Source organism: Coptis chinensis, chromosome 8 (genome assembly GCF_015680905.1).
Source record: "Coptis chinensis isolate HL-2020 chromosome 8, ASM1568090v1, whole genome shotgun sequence".
In the NCBI taxonomy this organism is placed as follows: domain Eukaryota; kingdom Viridiplantae; phylum Streptophyta; class Magnoliopsida; order Ranunculales; family Ranunculaceae; genus Coptis; species Coptis chinensis.
The window spans coordinates 8,054,553-8,071,815 of record NC_141463.1 but is presented as its reverse complement, the minus strand read 5'-3'; positions in this window follow the sequence as shown (position 1 = coordinate 8,071,815).

Below are 17,263 nucleotides of genomic sequence, written 5' to 3'. Positions count from 1 at the left end.
AGCAAAAAGAAGAGACATTAAAACAGATAAGTGGCCAAAAATGTGTAGTCCTAACTAAGTCTTGTTTTGCAGAGTGCGGTTGCATTGACCATATACAACAAGGCCTTAAACCCCTAGGAATTCCCTAGTGGACGAGTTATAGCCTCGTGAGAGTTTTCCAGAGAAGATACTCACAAACTTCATTTATACTACAACGACTCAAATGTGATTTAACTTCGTTTCCTAAATTAATCTCAGATATCCATACATCTCCTTAGCAGGGAACGAGGATTGATTTCTTTGAAACTCAAGTTAATATGTATTCAATAATTAAAACATCTACATATGATTATGCATGCAGTGAACTTTTCATTGAAATGTACTAGTAGGGTTGTTTCTGAATCCTTTGGAGAGTGTACCTAAATGGGTTCTCACAGGTATGTGTCAAAACACAATTTCACTCAAAATTTTTCCACTCAGGTTTTGTTAACTCCATTAGGTAAAGTGGGCACGCGTTTCCTCACATCTCAATGCGGTCGAGGGAGCCGATGTCGATTAATCACGTCTACTACTTATTATCACACCACCCTACTCCTAATTGAGCTAGAAGTCTTTATTAGGTATTGTGGGGCTTAGGTGATAGTGTACAAGAAAATGGAAATGGATAATTAAAATTTACGAGTATGAGAGAATAGGGTCTTCATATATTTACACTAGAGAAATCCTTATTTTCTTTCCTTCTTCTAACTGAGTTTTCCAACCTTGTTCTTAAGTCTCTAATGGTTTTTTTTTTTTTTTTTTTTTTTGGTGAAAGTGAAAGGTTTGATGAAAGGTTCAGTGGAGTGACTAGCGGTAAAATTTGTAACAGGTAAGAATTTTTAGCTATGTCGATCCAAAGATGGCCTAAATTCTCGCCTAGGTTTGGGTGGTGATCAAGTAAGTAGATGCATGATTTTCTATAATCGGGAAAACTACTCCTCTGTGTCATCACACACAAATCACTCATGTCAAGGTTTTTGGTTAGATTCTCACAGGATTTATAGTTTAAGTAACTAACCGTTGGTTCCAGAAACTTACTGCTATGTACAATCGATGATACTCAGTACATGAATGTTCATGAAAAGATGTTTAAACTATTGCATACATATTATCTTAAGTTTCTTAAAAACAAATCCTAATTCGGATACTAATGTGAGATTTCTAGACAATTTTCATCATTGAAAAGGAAACAAGACTTTGTCACTAAGTACAATTATTAACATGAAAATAAAAACTATATACAGGTTACAATTTGCCTAATATTTGCTACAGGGTTAAAGCACCCCCAACAGAATGATGCTTAGTCCTCGAAGTATCAATAATTAAAGAGAGAAAGTACACGAAAACCGCGGAGCAAAATTAGGGCTAGATTCTTTGGACGTAAAGGTTGGAGAACATAATATATTATTCGGAAAGAACAAGAAAATGTTCAATATCACACTAAACATAGCACACGAAATAAAAACAATAGCATACGAAACATGAAAAACAATAGCACACCAAACATAAGGTTTAGCTAGATATATGTACAATGGCAAGCTCAAGTTTACTATCCAGCAGGATGTGAAGTTCTGGCGTCCTCTTGAAGGAAATGCATTTCCTTAGCATCGCGCCAAAAGATAATAGTCTGGCAAATTTCTGCCCATTCTTCGTTTCCAGATTTCCTCAAATGTGTCTTCATATTTTCATCCTTCGGGTAACAACGAACATGCCTCAGGTACCGAGCGGGACGCTTCCATTGCCGAAACCTCAATGAACGAATGATTCTGTTTGCTGGGCACATAGAATCTACCTTGACCCAGTCATGAAAAGTAGCTGAAAACTGTGAGAAATGTGTCTTCATGATTCGGCAAGCGGTGACCGGTAAAAGTATATACTGATCTTGAAAAGTGCGAGCTCGTTTCAGGTTGGAGATAACACAACCTATGATGTTAAATAATGTATGACCTTGAGCTAGTGCATTGAATACAACGTAAGCAGCCTCATTGGCAGTAGAAAAATGCCAATCTCCCATAATGTTCAGGAGTACAAATAACATCGCAGTCCCCATGTTCATGGTCATGCTTGCTAAGGGAATGGTGACGTCACGCCATGCCACATGGCCATTTCCTTCTCGTTTAATCTCAAGACCATCACCATAAGTTTCACGAAACGCTTTCCATTGAAAGGAACGGTAAGAATTATGATAGATGTAATGCCATGATGCAACAGGTTCGTAATATGGAAGATCCAAAGTTAGTGCAAGTTGTTGTTCAGAAAAGATATGAGGTGTGTCACCAACTTGGATTGTGAACCCGTCTAAGTAGAAACCATGCGCATCATTGAATGCTGGTGTGTCTTCCATATTAGCATAAAAGTATGCAGCCAAACTCGGAGAATAAGTTTGGTTAGGTTGAAGAATTAGGGAAGACCATCCGATGTTTGTAATGTAGTCACGGAAGAGATGGCCATAGGTATTGGAATCCATCATAGACTGAAAGGATTGCTCAGGAATGAGTTTGGGAGGTACCATGTTTGATGAAGATGCAATTGATGAAGATGCCATAGTGGATGAAGTAAAGAAATAGGTAACGACAAAGGCAAACTGGATGGATAAATGAGTATGTAAGAGAATAGACCCTCCTGTAAGCACATGTTAACTTATATTAGTTACAACGCAAATGATGACAATCCTATTAAGCATTTCACACAAAAGAAGACACAAAGGTAAGACAAAATTCATAATACGACGAAAAATGTAATAACATATACGAGTATTTATTTATTGAATTTAGTAATATTAGAAAATTATGGATTGTTATGTTGATCTTGAGACGATATCGCACGTGATCGTTTAATTCTTCCATTTGTTGGCCGAGTTGCATCTGAATGTCCCCTTGGCTGGCAGAGAGTACAGTTTGATTTTCCATTAGGAGAGCGTGATTTTGCAAGGACTGAGAATGATTTTCCAAGATCTTCTCCTGTTCAACATCATGCATTGCTTGACGATCTTGGAAATCTCGAAGAAGAGTTGTGATGATGATATTCGACGAAAGCGTGTAGTTCCCCTCAAACCATGATGAAGAAGTTTAATGCCTTCCATGGGATTAATAATGTTCAGCATGGCATTTTCATCAAATAAATGGTCAAAATTTGAGCTTGGGTCGTTCTGTTCATCTATCAGAGTATCAGGAGTCCAAAAACCAACAGAGTAGTCTATTTGGAGTACTTTTATATGTGCTCTTTGAAGGGGTGTGATAAGAGCCCAAAACTGTAGTTTTAACCCCTTAATAATCATACTGTTAGACCAATTATGTGAATAATAAGTAAGAGTTAACACCGATTACGTTTTATGCATTTCGGGCTTCAAAGTCCATTATGTGCGATAAATGTACCACTTTAGCGAGATATAGGAGCAAAAGTCGAGAACTTCGAAAAGCCGTATCTTTGGACTCAGACCTTCGAATTGGGCATACCTTATGTCAAAACGACCGCTCGGAAAGAGCTTTGTAATGGTCCAAGCCTTGACCCAATCAGAGGAGCAAAAGTGGACGAAAAGTCTGTGGAAGTCAACTGCAGCTGAAGAGGCCTTTTGGATTGAAAAGAATTGGGTTTGGGCCCGATTCTTGCGCCCAAAACATGGCTCCAAGCCCATGCACGAATTTTGGATCTGAATGTATAAGAACAAAAGCTTAGTTCATTGTTAATGGTAGATAGTTAGGTTAGAAAATAAATTAGATTAGTTAGCCTCCATTAAACCTTAGTTCTAGATCTAGTTTTTATATTAAAGTAATTAGTTTTATTCTTGTTTGAAATTTAGTATTGAATGATTGTTCTCCCTTGAATTAGATAATAAAATAGTTGTTCTTGATTCAATTTCGATTTGTCAATTACAATTGTTAGATCTAATTTCATTTACTACTTGTTATTCAATGCTTAGTTGTTAATTAGATTTTTGTTATTGTTTAATTTAGATTAGTTAAATTTCATAAAGTTAGAATCTTTATATTATGTTTAGTTTAGATTCAATGGGAAATGTTAGTTTAATGAATCAAGGCTAAAACCTCCATTAGAGGGGTTGATGAAGCCTTGATGAAAACTTAGTGGTTAGTATAGAATTGGTTGTAGAATCTATTCCATTCTAGAAAGTCGTGTTTCGCCATGAGAATGGGTGGACGACTTCACATGCTAGTTAGTACTCGGTAGAAATGCCATGAACACTAGGGATTAGAACTCGAATTTCTTGCCGTAAGAACGTGAGAATCGAGATACAAGAATCTATACTAGGTTATTAAGTTGGATTCGAGGTGGATTCAATTCCCCTCTAATCCTTTATCTAGATTCAAAACAAGCATATTTCCATAGTATTCGTAGTTAAATTCAACGTAGACTCATTTTAGTTTCATCGTAGTATAACACCCTTCGTAAAGCTCTCATTGACTTAAGAGCGACTAGTTAGACTTAGAAAACAATCCATGCTAGGGAACTAGGAGTGGAACGAACTTCGTACTCCATTTAGTGCAATTCGCATTGAGAGTAGAAGATTTGATAATCAGACACGTAAAGGATAAGTTCTAGTTTACTTACGTTTTGGATTCATCATTCATTTCGTAGGTAGACTACTCATTTTACAGATATCAGGGTGCCTTTGGAGAAATTACTGGATAACCCCAACGCATCATAATCTGCGTTACTAAAGTGGGTAGGGGTGCTGATCTTCTTGTTTTCTTGGTGATTACGTTCCAGAGGTGTTGGATTAGACAAAAGTCATCTCTTTGAGTCTGCAAAATCCAAAGTAGGTGAAGTTGAGGCTTTGTGACTTCTGATTGGTGTGATGTACCTACCACATTGTGTCCCAACCCGGTGGAGCACAACACGTTGATTCTCGTTTCAAAGAGCGTTGAAGAACAATGTATGTGTATTTCCGACTTCGTCATGAGATACGGTAGCTTCGTGAGTAAAGTTTTTGGCGGAATCAAATGATGACTCTTGAAAAAGGGACTCTCGGTATTAATTGGGATTTGAAGTATGTCGGAGATCATTTCCTTAGTCAATTCCGAACGTTGTCCATAGGCATTGAAGTAGAATTTTCTATTTTCAGATCCGCTAAATTGGTAGAACATCAAAACTAATTCTCGGGAATAACCAATTTCTTGAATGATATAGAAGAGGCGTCCATCCGCGACGTATGATTTCGGTATCAAAATAAAGAGAAAACCGGCCTTTTTCGAAAGTTTTCAGGTAGTCTTTCTCTACCGTTATTTTTCTTGGTTGATCCATTGGTAGTATTACTGAGGGAAGGATAGTGAAAATTGTTTGAATAAGAATGGCTGAAAAAGAAGAGATTTATAGCCAATCTATGAGTATGTACCAATCTAGATTCCAAGTGTAGTTAATGACCCATGTGATTATGAACAGTATCAATGGGGATCCATAGTAAGTCTTGTCATGTCAGATATCCAAATACAATTAATGAGATGGTTCAATGTTAGAAAATACGGAGGAAAGTTTCACAGGGTAGTTAGACTTACACGTAATTTCAGAAATGATGATCATAACTCAGTAATAGAATATGGATAGAATAATCGAGCTGCATGTGTGACAAGTGTTATGCGTACCTTGTAGAGTGCGCGATCTTCTCTGAACACCATGTGTATCAATTAATTATTTTGGTGAGTTTTGGATGGCCTTTCTTTGTTATGGTTTGTTTGTTTATTTGTTTATTTATTTATTTTATTATTATTATTATTATTATTTTTAAGAGAGGAAAAGACAACTAATATACACAAATAGTTAATACGAAACTTCTCCATTTAATATGTAACCCGTACAAATGTGTGAGAATTATTTAACACACCATACTAATATACAAAATGAAAGTCAGAAAAAGAGATGGTTACATAGATCTAGATGTTCTGGATCATGCTATGCATGAGTGACAGGAGAATAATGATAAACACTGTTATCACGAATATTGTGATAGCCCATTCGCGTTGCTCCTTTTCCCATCGCTCTATTTGATTCATTATGTTCAAGAAATTGAGAATTTGTGAATAAGAATGTGTGAAGAGGGAAAGAAAGGAATGAGTGAAAGTGGAAAAGGAGAGTTGTATTTATAACTTGATTTCTGACCGTTGGGCTTTGAGAGTAGGCCCAATGCATCAAGGGACAACTAATATAGTAGGAATTACAATAATTGCATAACATAACTAATTTCTCATTCAACCCATCTGGAGATACAAAATTATGAGAAATCAACCGATATATAATATTTTTATCACAAGAAAACTAAAAATGCAATGCATAAGGGAAATAAACAGCTACTGGGAATCCTTCGGGTTAGCAGAAGATGAACCCGAGTTTCTACGTCATCGCCCTTAATTTAACCGGGGCCGAAATGACCGGTCCGAATGTGGCCTATAGATTGTAGCAATTGATCTTGGAATTGAAGCTGATTTGCCATCATCATTCTCTGGAAACGGCTTTGGCGATTTCGCATTTCTTGCTGGAAGTCATTTTGGGAAGTAATCATCTCTTCCTGACGAAGAAACATCCTGCGCATACTAGTGTTCATGTGTCTCAAGGCTTCCATGGGTGTGTTGATTCGGTGCATGGTAGCCTCATTAAAACAGTCGGGTGGTGAAGGGGGAGGAGGAGGAACGCGTTATCACGCCAATGTCATCTCTAGCTACTGGGTCCTAGTGGTCCAGAACACAAGTCTCGAAAATTCTGAAATTCTCGAAAGACCTTGTTGGAATGAAAGGAGTAGCGGACTGGAACCCTAAGTTAAGCATAAGCTGAGTAACAAGTACAACAAGAGGAGCTGACCTGTTTGATGTGGTCGTAAGAATATGGCCCAGGAAATGGACCATACAGAAAGTGTTCTTCCTCTCCTGGAGGATCCACAGCAGGTGCAAGAAAGTCTTGTTCACGTCAGACGTTTTTGAAGTTCCAATGACGTTGTACGCCAGCCATTGAGTGACGGCGAGTTGGTTACGTCTGAGCGAATGCTGGTACACGCAGTTCGAGCCAGTGTTGTACTCTCCCTCGAGAAGCGTGTCAAACATCAAATCCCTCATAGTCGGATACTCTGACAATAACAGGGTCGGACTGTCAGAGTTTATCGGAATCTGTGCTGTATTGGATATTAACTCCAACGTGAGTTCACGTTCTAACCCATCCGCCGTAATCCAAAATTCATCACCCCGGAAACCTCCATTGTTGTAAAATTTCAACACTAAATCTTCGGAGTACTGAGCTGGAATTCGATGCAATAGATATTCCCACTCTCTACTAGCAATTTCCTCATCGAAAAATGGGTGAAACATCCCGGAATTGTAGAGATTTTTGAAATTTCTCTCAACTGTGATTCTCCTTCGTGCTGCCATAGCGCGGTGTAGATGATATTTTGAGGGTGGAAATAGCTAGGATTGGTGGAGGAGATGGTGTTGGAGGAAGGATTTTTAATTTGGTGGAGTTTGGCCAGCATGCGCGGGTTGAATTCACTTCTGTAGAGTCGCGTGCGCGAGGGGAGTGTGAGGGAGACCAAGATCCGGATTTTTAGGGGGAAGAAATGAGAGGGGTGGACGCGTGGTTGCCCCGCGTGTGGGTTTTTGTAGCCGGGTCAGTGATTTTGGGTTAGGTCCAATTTTTTTGCCCAAGCCCAAATGATTTCCAGAAATTCCCCTTTTGTCCCGAATTGTTCCGAAATTTCAAACTTGGAATTTCGATTCGTTTTAACTCCAAATTGAACCAATGAGATATCAAAACGATCGACATTAAAAATTCCATCCACTGGAATATGACATAATCACATTCAAACTCATTTTTTTTTTTACACTTTTATATACAAATGTACAAGACGAAAGGAACATGTCAACAACACCGGAAGTCCAAATAAAACAACACATCACAACATCTTAACTCAGACAACTTTTATGTCGGCTCTGGGGCGAACCCCCCAATCCAGCCAGACTGTGGCTTAACCTTTATGTTATGGGGGCCTAGGGTTCAGGACGGTACCATCCCTGACCAATGTGCAATGGTCTAGTAATAATATTACCCTTAGTATATATGGTATAGCCTCAAACCGCCCCTTGATATAGTCACATAGAAAACCAATCGGGGTTGGCCTTGTGGAATCCATTGCCCGCACGAACTAGGAAATGTCCGATGTTGCATATCACGACTCTCTTTGGGCACCATGCTTGGTGCTAAGGGAAAAATGAGTATATACATGTTGAGTCTTTTTACGTCAGATCCTCAAGACGAATGTGAGTCTTTTAACGTCAGATCCTCAAGACGAATCCCAACCTGTGGGAACAACGGGACGACGATGAAGTTTATCCTGCTGAGCTGGTGTCAGACAATAATATACCTTATACCGGCTCATCTCGGATAGAAGATCAAGACCTGGACAGAAAGGAGTTTGACAGTTCATACACCACCCCATCCTTTTTGCCCGTCGCTTTCGAGCAAAAGTACTACGACCATTACCTATTCGAGATGGGTGAGATTTGGACCAAATGATGAGTTGGAGTTCGCGAGGAAGAGAATAGAAAAGGGAGGAGAAAAAGAAGGAGAGAAATTTTGGTACCCATTGTTTAACAGAGGCACGCGTTTGCTTTCGATTATCGTAAGACATTTATACTCGGTTGAAGTAGAGTTTTTGTGGACTATGGTTCCGGCGCTTGCAACCACACACTCTAGGGATTTTTAGAAAAGAAAATAGAAGAGGGCCCGGCTACCCAAATGGCGTACTTTCTCTGTTTAAAAACATTGAAAGAAGTACACCATCAAATCTATTAGTCTATGTAGACTGGGTCATTGAGAAGAGTCTCTTAGACATCTGGAGAGCGCAACTCATGATAATGTTTAAGGCGTTGGCCATTTACTTGAAATTCACTGTCATCATTTACGTTTTTCAAAGAAATAGCCCCATAAGGGGTGACAGCAGAGACGGTGAAAGGACCAGACCATCGAGTCTTTAATTTTCCTGGAAAAATGTGTAATCTTGATTTGTACAACAAAACTTTTTGACCCACTTTGAATTTGTTTCTCAATATGTGCTTGTCATGCACTCTTTTCATGTTGGCTTTATAGGATTTCGAGAGATCATAGGCATCACTCCGAATTTCCTCAAGCTCATTTAACTGCAATTTTCTCTTCGCGCCTGCCGCGTTAGTATTATAATTGAGACTTTTGATGGCCCATAGAGCACGGTGCTCAAGTTCAACCGGCAGATGACAATGTTTTCCAAATATGAGGCGATAAGGAGACATCCCTATAGGTGTCTTAAAAGTTGTTCTGTATGCCCACAATGCATCAGATAATCGTAGAGACCAGTCTTTTCTAGATGGATTGATAGTTTTTTCTAAAATGGATTTGATCTCTCTATTAGAGACTTCTACTTGACCACTGGTTTGAGGATGATACGGAGTTGCCACTTTGTGCGTGACTCCATATTTCTTTACTAATGATTCAATAATTTTATTGCAGAAATGTTTTCTCCCATCACTAATTATAGCTTTTGGAACACCAAATCGAGAGAAAATATTTTCTTTTACGAACAAAACGATCGTTTTATGATCGTTAGCACGACATGCCAATGCCTCAATCCATTTTGACACGTAGTCAACTGCTACTAGTATGTATAGGAAGCCATGTGAATTTGGAAATGGACCCATGAAGTCGATTCCCCATACATCAAAGATTTCCACAATTAAAATGGGATTTAAGGGCATCATATTTCATTGAGTAATGCGTCCTAGCTGCTGGCAGCGATTGCATGCTTTACAATGCTCATGTGCATCTCTAAACAGTGTTGGCCAATAAAATCCACATTGTAGAACCTTGGCCGCAGTTTTCTTACCACTAAAATGACCACCACAAGATTGTTCATGGCAGAAGGATAACACGTCATTGTGTTCCCAGTCGGGAATGCAACGGCGGATTAGTTGGTCGGAACAATACTTGAAGAGGTAGGGATCATCCCAGAAATAAAATTTCACAGTGGATAAGAACTTTTTCCGGTCATTACGAGACCAAGATGAAGGGACTTCTTCGGTAACTAAGTAATTTACTATGTCAGCGTACCAAGGGGACGAAAAAAAATAGAGTACAAGTGTTCATCCGGAAAGGAATCGCGAGATAGGTTCAGTATTAGTATCAACATCACTGACAAGTCGTGATAAATGGTCTGCAACCACATTTTCGCAACCTTTTTTATCTCTAATTTCTAGAGGAAACTCTTGCAAAAGGAGAATCCATCGGATCAACCTTTGTTTTGCATCTTTTGCTAATAGATAACGAAGTGCCGCATGGCCAGTGTAGACAATAGTTGGAGAACCCACTAGGTAAGGACGAAACTTATCCAAAGCATATACAATGGCAAGAAACTCTTTCTCAGTGGTGGTATAGTTACGTTGAGCTTCATTAAGGGTTTTATTCGCATAGTAAATGACAACTGGCTTATCTTCTCGGTGTTGCCCTAGTACAGCTCCAATAGCATAGTCACTCGCGTCACACATTAATTCAAAAGGTTTATACCAATCAGGTGGTTGAATTATGGGAGCGGTAGTTAATGCGGTTTTTAAAATTTCAAAGGCTTGTTTGCAATTGAAACTGAAGTAAAAAACGGCATCTTTAAGCAGGAGATTGGTTAAGGGTCGAGCAACCTTTGAGAAATCTTGAATAAATATCCTATAAAAACCTGCGTGTTCTAAGAATGCGCGAATGTCTCAAACTGATTTTGGTATAGGAAGTGAAGCAATTTTTTCTATCTTAGCTTTGTCAACTTCAATTCCGTCTTCTGAAACGATATGTCCTGAAACTATTCCTTTTGTAACCATGAAATGACATTTTTCCCAATTAAGAACAAGGTTTTTCTCTTCACAACGTGTAAATACCTTTCCAAGATTTGTGCATGACTATCGAAAGAATCTCCATATATTGAGAAGTCGTCCATGAATACTTCTATAAAACGCGTTCAACCATATCACTGAAAATGTGAAGCATGCGGCGTTGGAAAGTACAGTGCATTGCAAAGGCCGAAAAGGCATTCGTTTATATGCAAATGTACCAAATGGACAGTGAAGCGTGGTCTTTTCTTGATCGCCAGGGTCTATGACTATCCGAAAATAACTTGAATAACCATCAAGAAAACAAGTAATATGCATGACCGGCTAAACGTTCGAGCATCTGATCGATGAATGGGAGTGGAAAGTGATCCTTACGAGTGACGGCATTAAGTTTGCGATAGTCAATGCATATTCGCCATTTCACTGGGATATGAGCAGAAATGCATTCATCTTTATCATTTCTCACAACTGTAATACTAGATTTCTTGGGAACAACGTGTATTGGACTCACCCAAACACTATCAGAGATAGGGTAAATAATACCCGCATCAAGTAATTTTAAAACTTCCTCTCGTACCACATCTTTCATGGTAGGGTTTAGTCGATGTTGCGGTTCACGCGACGTCTTAACATTTTCTTCAAGGTGTATGCGATGGGTGCACACAGTAGGTTCAATGCCTTTAATGTCATCGAGGGACCATCCAATCGCAGAACGATGTTGTTGAATGACATTAATTAAACGAGCTTCCTGATCGTCAGTTAATTTTGAAGAAATGATAACTGGGTGATGACCATTTGGATCAAGCTGTACGTATTTTAATTATGAAGGAAGAGGTTTTAAATCAGGGGTGGGCGGAGTGGGTATTAAAGATTCTTGAGAAAAGTCATCATCCATGCAGTAAACAGATTGATGTTCATCCAAGTTACTGGACATTACAGTCGTAGAGTCAAATAATGGTATTGACTCTAATAACTCATTTACTTCTTGTGTATAATCATCGTCCTCAAACTCGGATTTGCTAAAGGAAAGAAATTGGTACACTTCATCTTCTGGAAACGAGTTTGTTAAATACTCTTCTTTGCGGAATCTTTGTCAACCCTGTTCACCTCACCATCAATGTCAGGCTCTAGAATTTGTTTCATCAACTTGAACACATTTACTTCTACCGATAGATTTCCGAAGGACATGGTCATTGAACCATCCCTACAGTTAATAAGAGCATTAGCAGTTGCTAGGAACGGACGTCCTAATATGATAGGAATGGAATCACATGCAAATTCTGTATCCAAAATAACAAAGTCTACAGGATAGAAGAAGTCTTAGACTTTTACGAGGATGTTTTCCACAATTTCTTTTAGATACTTTATGGAACGATCGGCTAACTGTAGAGTCATGGTGGTAGGTTTGAGCTCATGAAGACCTAGTTATTTAAATAAGTAATATGGAAGTAAGTTCACACTAGCTCCTAGGTCTAGTAGCGCAGTAGCCGTATATTTGCCACCTAAGGTGCATGGAACCGTTGGTCTATCAGGGTCTTTGTATTTTACTATACCATTGTGTTCGGTGATGGATGTAAACTGTTCGGTGAGGAATGCTTGTTGAGGAACATTAGTTCTCCTTTTTGTGGTGCACATATCCTTCAGAAATTTTGCATGTTTTGGTAATAGTTTTAAGGCATCGAGAAAAGGTAAGTTGATCGTCAAAATTTTTAAAAGTCTCTCGAATTTCAGCAAAATTCTCATTAGGTTTATTCTTTGCCAAGCGTGCAGGAAACGATGCCTTAGGACGGAATTTGGAAAAGGGTCTTCTTGCTTATTTCCTAAATTTCGAGATGTTGACTTTGTTTGATCCGTGAATCGTCCGTAGGTTCATTATTAGAAATAGGTTCATTGGAACCTTCGATTCCTTTGGTTGATCATCCGCATAATGATTTGATTGTTTACCATTTTTCCAGATCGTAGAGTAGTGATTGCATGCACCTCACCTTGATTGGAGGTGCTTGTACCAGGTGCATTAGTAAGTTCAAAGGCTGTGTTTGCTGGTTTAGGGTTTGGAACTACTTGTCTAGGAAACACGCCTTTCTGACTTTTTTCTTGTGCCAATTGTTGAAGTGATTGTTGGATAGACGTTAAAATTTGAGACTGTTGGTTCATGTAAGCTAAGAAAGTCTCGTTTGCCCTATCCAAAATGGGTTGCGTAGGTTGTGCAACAGGTAGTAGTTCACGATTATTGCTGAGAAGTTGTTGATTATAGTTGGGATCTGGATTAGCTGGAACAAGGCTGCGGTTGGTTTGATAGTTAGCATTGGAATTATTTTGAAATTGACCTTGTTGGTATTGTTGATTATTTCCTTGGTGGTATGGAATAAAGTTGTTGGTTGGTCGAACAGGTGGATTAGTGAAACCTGGAGGAGCCCCCATTTGTTGGTTATTTTGGCGCCAAGCGAAGTTCGGATGTTGTCTCCATGGTGCATTGGGAATGTTGAAAGCACATGCCTCCTCCGACTGTTGAGAAGGGGAGGCATATAACAAGGGACAATAAACATCAGGATGGTCAGGACTGAGACAAAGAACACATGGGGATGTGTTAACGTTCAGGACCTGTTTTGGTATTTGATCGTTTACTTGAACTGCAAGGGCATCTACTTTTTTAGTTAGGGATTCTATCAAATTTTTTAATTCGGGATCGAGTTTTACTTCAAAAATAGATGTCGCTTTTGTAACATTATCCTTTGATGACCTAGACGACTCAGTGTTACCCCAGTGTGTACTTTTTTTCGCTTGTTTTTCGAGAAAAGTATATGCTTCAGTAGCTCCTTTGTCCATGAAGCAACCGCCGTTCATTATATCAAGAGTTTCTTTTTGATGATCAGAAAGACCATTAAAGAATGAACGAATAAGGATAGCTTTTTCCAGTTGGTGATGAAGACATTCTAACAGAAGATTAGTAAAACGACTCCATGCTTCCATAAAGGATTCATGAGGATTTTGACGAAAGAATTGAATTTTCTGAAACATTTCAGTTGTTTTCTTCTGAGTGTAAAACTGAAGCATGAAAGCTTGAACTAGTTTATTCCATGTGTCTATGGACTGTGGTTGTTGTCCTGCTAGCCAAATTGACACTTTTTCCGCTAAAGTGAATGGAAATAGCCGAAGCAAGAGTTGTTCCTTAGAGACTGCTGGATGGTGAAATGTTGTGGCCACTTGTTGCAGCCTACGAAGATGATTGTAAGGTTTTTCGTGATCCAAACCATGATATATAGGTAACAAACTAAAAACGTTTGGTGGGATACGAAAATCACCGACAATGTCCTCAAGTTTGATGCAGGAAGAAGGTCCTTTCCTCAGAATGCAAATATAAAAGTCCGAGAGGGGCTTCTCAGCTGATGGAGGATCATCGGCCATAATGACAGAAGTTGATGGCGACGAAGGATCGTGATGAAGGTAATTAACAGAAGAAGAACAATTTTTAGGTGAGAACTTACGCAATTGCTTATCATATTTTTTTTGACGATAGGTATGTTCAATTTCTTTTGTGGAACCAGACCTTAATCTCATGCAAGCATAAAATTAGATCTAATTTACAGAAGGAATTTAGTAGTACTCGAATTTTATTATTATCTTAAGCATTAGAGTTGAACAACATAGGCCTAAACTGCTGCTAACGTAGCAGTGAAGCTAGGAATATGTGTGCATAAACCAACAGCCAGGTCACAAGAGAGATATGAGTGAGGCTTTCTGTGCGAGCACGGTTCTAATTAAGTAACCTCAATCTTTCAAGTTTCCTAGACACCGTTGGAATATGATTAAGATTTATGGAATTAAAATTTATGCAAAGGCAGTATTAATTTTAATTATTATTTTATTTTTTTAATTAATTATTATTATTATTATTTTTTTTTAAAGATTTATGCAAGGGTTAAAATACAAACATGCAAATACGATCTACTCATACAATACTAGGTGCAGTAGCATGTGAAGGTACTATACTATACTCATAATGATATACTATACCTAATAGGCAAGCTTGTGTCATCGATAAATACTTCCATACGCATGCAAATATACATCGAGAATAATTGATATGTACACTAATTTGTAAATCGATATTACGTAAACGTATATCAACGATAGAATGGGCAAATTTGAATCACTCATAATGCATTATCTAAATACATTAGCATCCGAAAAATAGTATAACGACGTGAGATAAATATGACAAAACTAAACATGCAAGGTATTATCTGAAACTAAAAAATCGACTCTTGTATTGCATAATAATTCGATTTCGACAATACTCATTGAGATTGCAAGTGTCATATAGAGAGCAGCTTTACCCCGTAGGGTTTAGAAACAACTTACCCAACTCAGATTTTAACCCTCGTTGGAATGTTCTCCTCTTTCTTGACAAAATCGACTTATTAGACAATACCGTGTATGTATACGTAGAGAAATACTAAACATACAATAATAGACACTTATACATATAAATATAGATAACCATGCAAAACAGTACCATTGGTATGTACATATACATTAATATTCAATTCATACCCACTTAATTGCATAAAAATATTTACGGGCGAATTAACATGATTCGTGCATATTTCTAGCCTAAGACGTAAATAATAATCCATAAACTAATTTATAATAACTACGTACATGGCATTCATGCAAAAAAATAAAAAAAACAGTAAAACTTTGGAACCTGTAGCTTCCCACTAGTCCGCCAAAGATTGAAACAGACGTTTCAATCGTCGACGTGATTAATCCCAATAGATATTCAAAATTTTAGGTACAGGTCCAGAGATTGAGGCCTGGATATGGATCAAGATAGATCAGGGGATGCTGGAGGTAAATTATTAGCACCAACAGAACAAATGCACCCGCGGACGCGTGTCCAATACCGTGCACGCGTGTCTTTGATGTCAGAATGAGTTCAACTTTTCACAGAATTCTTATAATCGCCTGAAGTATACTTTCCTAGTCCTAACTTTTGGTACCTGAAAGTACAACAAAAAATCAGTGAGCGAACAGGTTGTTTACGAGTGAAAATTCGAAAAAAAAACGTAAAAAAAAAACGAAAGGGAAGAAAGGAAAAGAGTGGGGGTTCCCCCTTGATGCAACTTCCAATCTGTAGAACAAGTCCTATGCCTTTAGAACAGCAGCGGCGCCATTTTGATATTAGCTTTTACTACGTTAGAGATTTGACTCTCTAATTTGATGCAAAAGTTTAATTCAAGGTTCCTTACTTACGATCTTCGTTCAGAAGTTGAAGTAAGGATCGAACAAACCTAAAGGTTAGGACAACTACAACTTGGTTGTTACTCTTAGGGAACTAGTGAGTAAGTTTATATTAATATTAGGTTTCTTTCCTACACAAACATTAAAGAAAAACATTAAGATTCGAAATATGCAACTAAGACAAAATACAATTTACTAAAGAAAAGGTGGAGAGCGCGCTAATCCTCGTCATGTGAAAATAACATTTAGTTGTTGATTTGAAAAGGTTCATTTGATTCTTCCTAGACTCATAGACAAGCCCTAATGGAAGAAAACTTGATCCCTAACATGTATGGCTAATTTCTAAACTCATACATGTTAGCAATTGGAATCAAGCAATGACTTATCTCTAAGCTCATTACTTGATTCCTAACTAGACACTACACCAACTATCATTTTGGGATAAGATGTAGGTCTAGTTGTTCTTCCTAACAACCTACCAAGCCAACAACAATTATTTTCCCTCACATGAGTTGGATTAACTCTCCAAAAAGGGAAGTTAGCTCATGATCCTTGGGATAAAGGATTACAAACTAGAAGAACAAAAGAGAGAGAGAAAGAGGAAGAAGAAAAACTAACTAAACTCACTTGCTTTTTATTTATTTTCTAGAAGAAAACCAAAGTTTCCTCCATTAAAACTATTACAAGCTTTTCTTACAAAAACTAAAAACTAAATAATAAAAATGACTAAGGAACTAAAATAATACAAGGTAAGGAAAAGAAGTCAAGGGAGTAAATAGAGTCCCCCTTGTTTTGTTTTCTTCTTCATTTGAGAGACATCTCATTTCCTCCCATGTGAAACATCAAACCACATTTACTTCATTTTTATCCACCATATTAAAACAAAGTGACACCTTGCCTTTTTTTTTTTTTTTTTTTTTTTTTTCACTATTAACACCTAATCTAATTAATTACATGCAAGGTGTCAAACTTTGCACCAATAATTTGTCATTTTTGTCTTGACATGCTCCATGATTGATGACTCATCCAATCTTGCGGGCTCGTATAGTGGGTCCTATGTGCAGTCCAGTGGCTGTTCGGTCTTTGGGCAATTTTACAACTTCCCGCCTATCGTAGAGTTCATCGCCTGATTGTTTGAGCAGCTCACTTGTCGATTCGAGTCC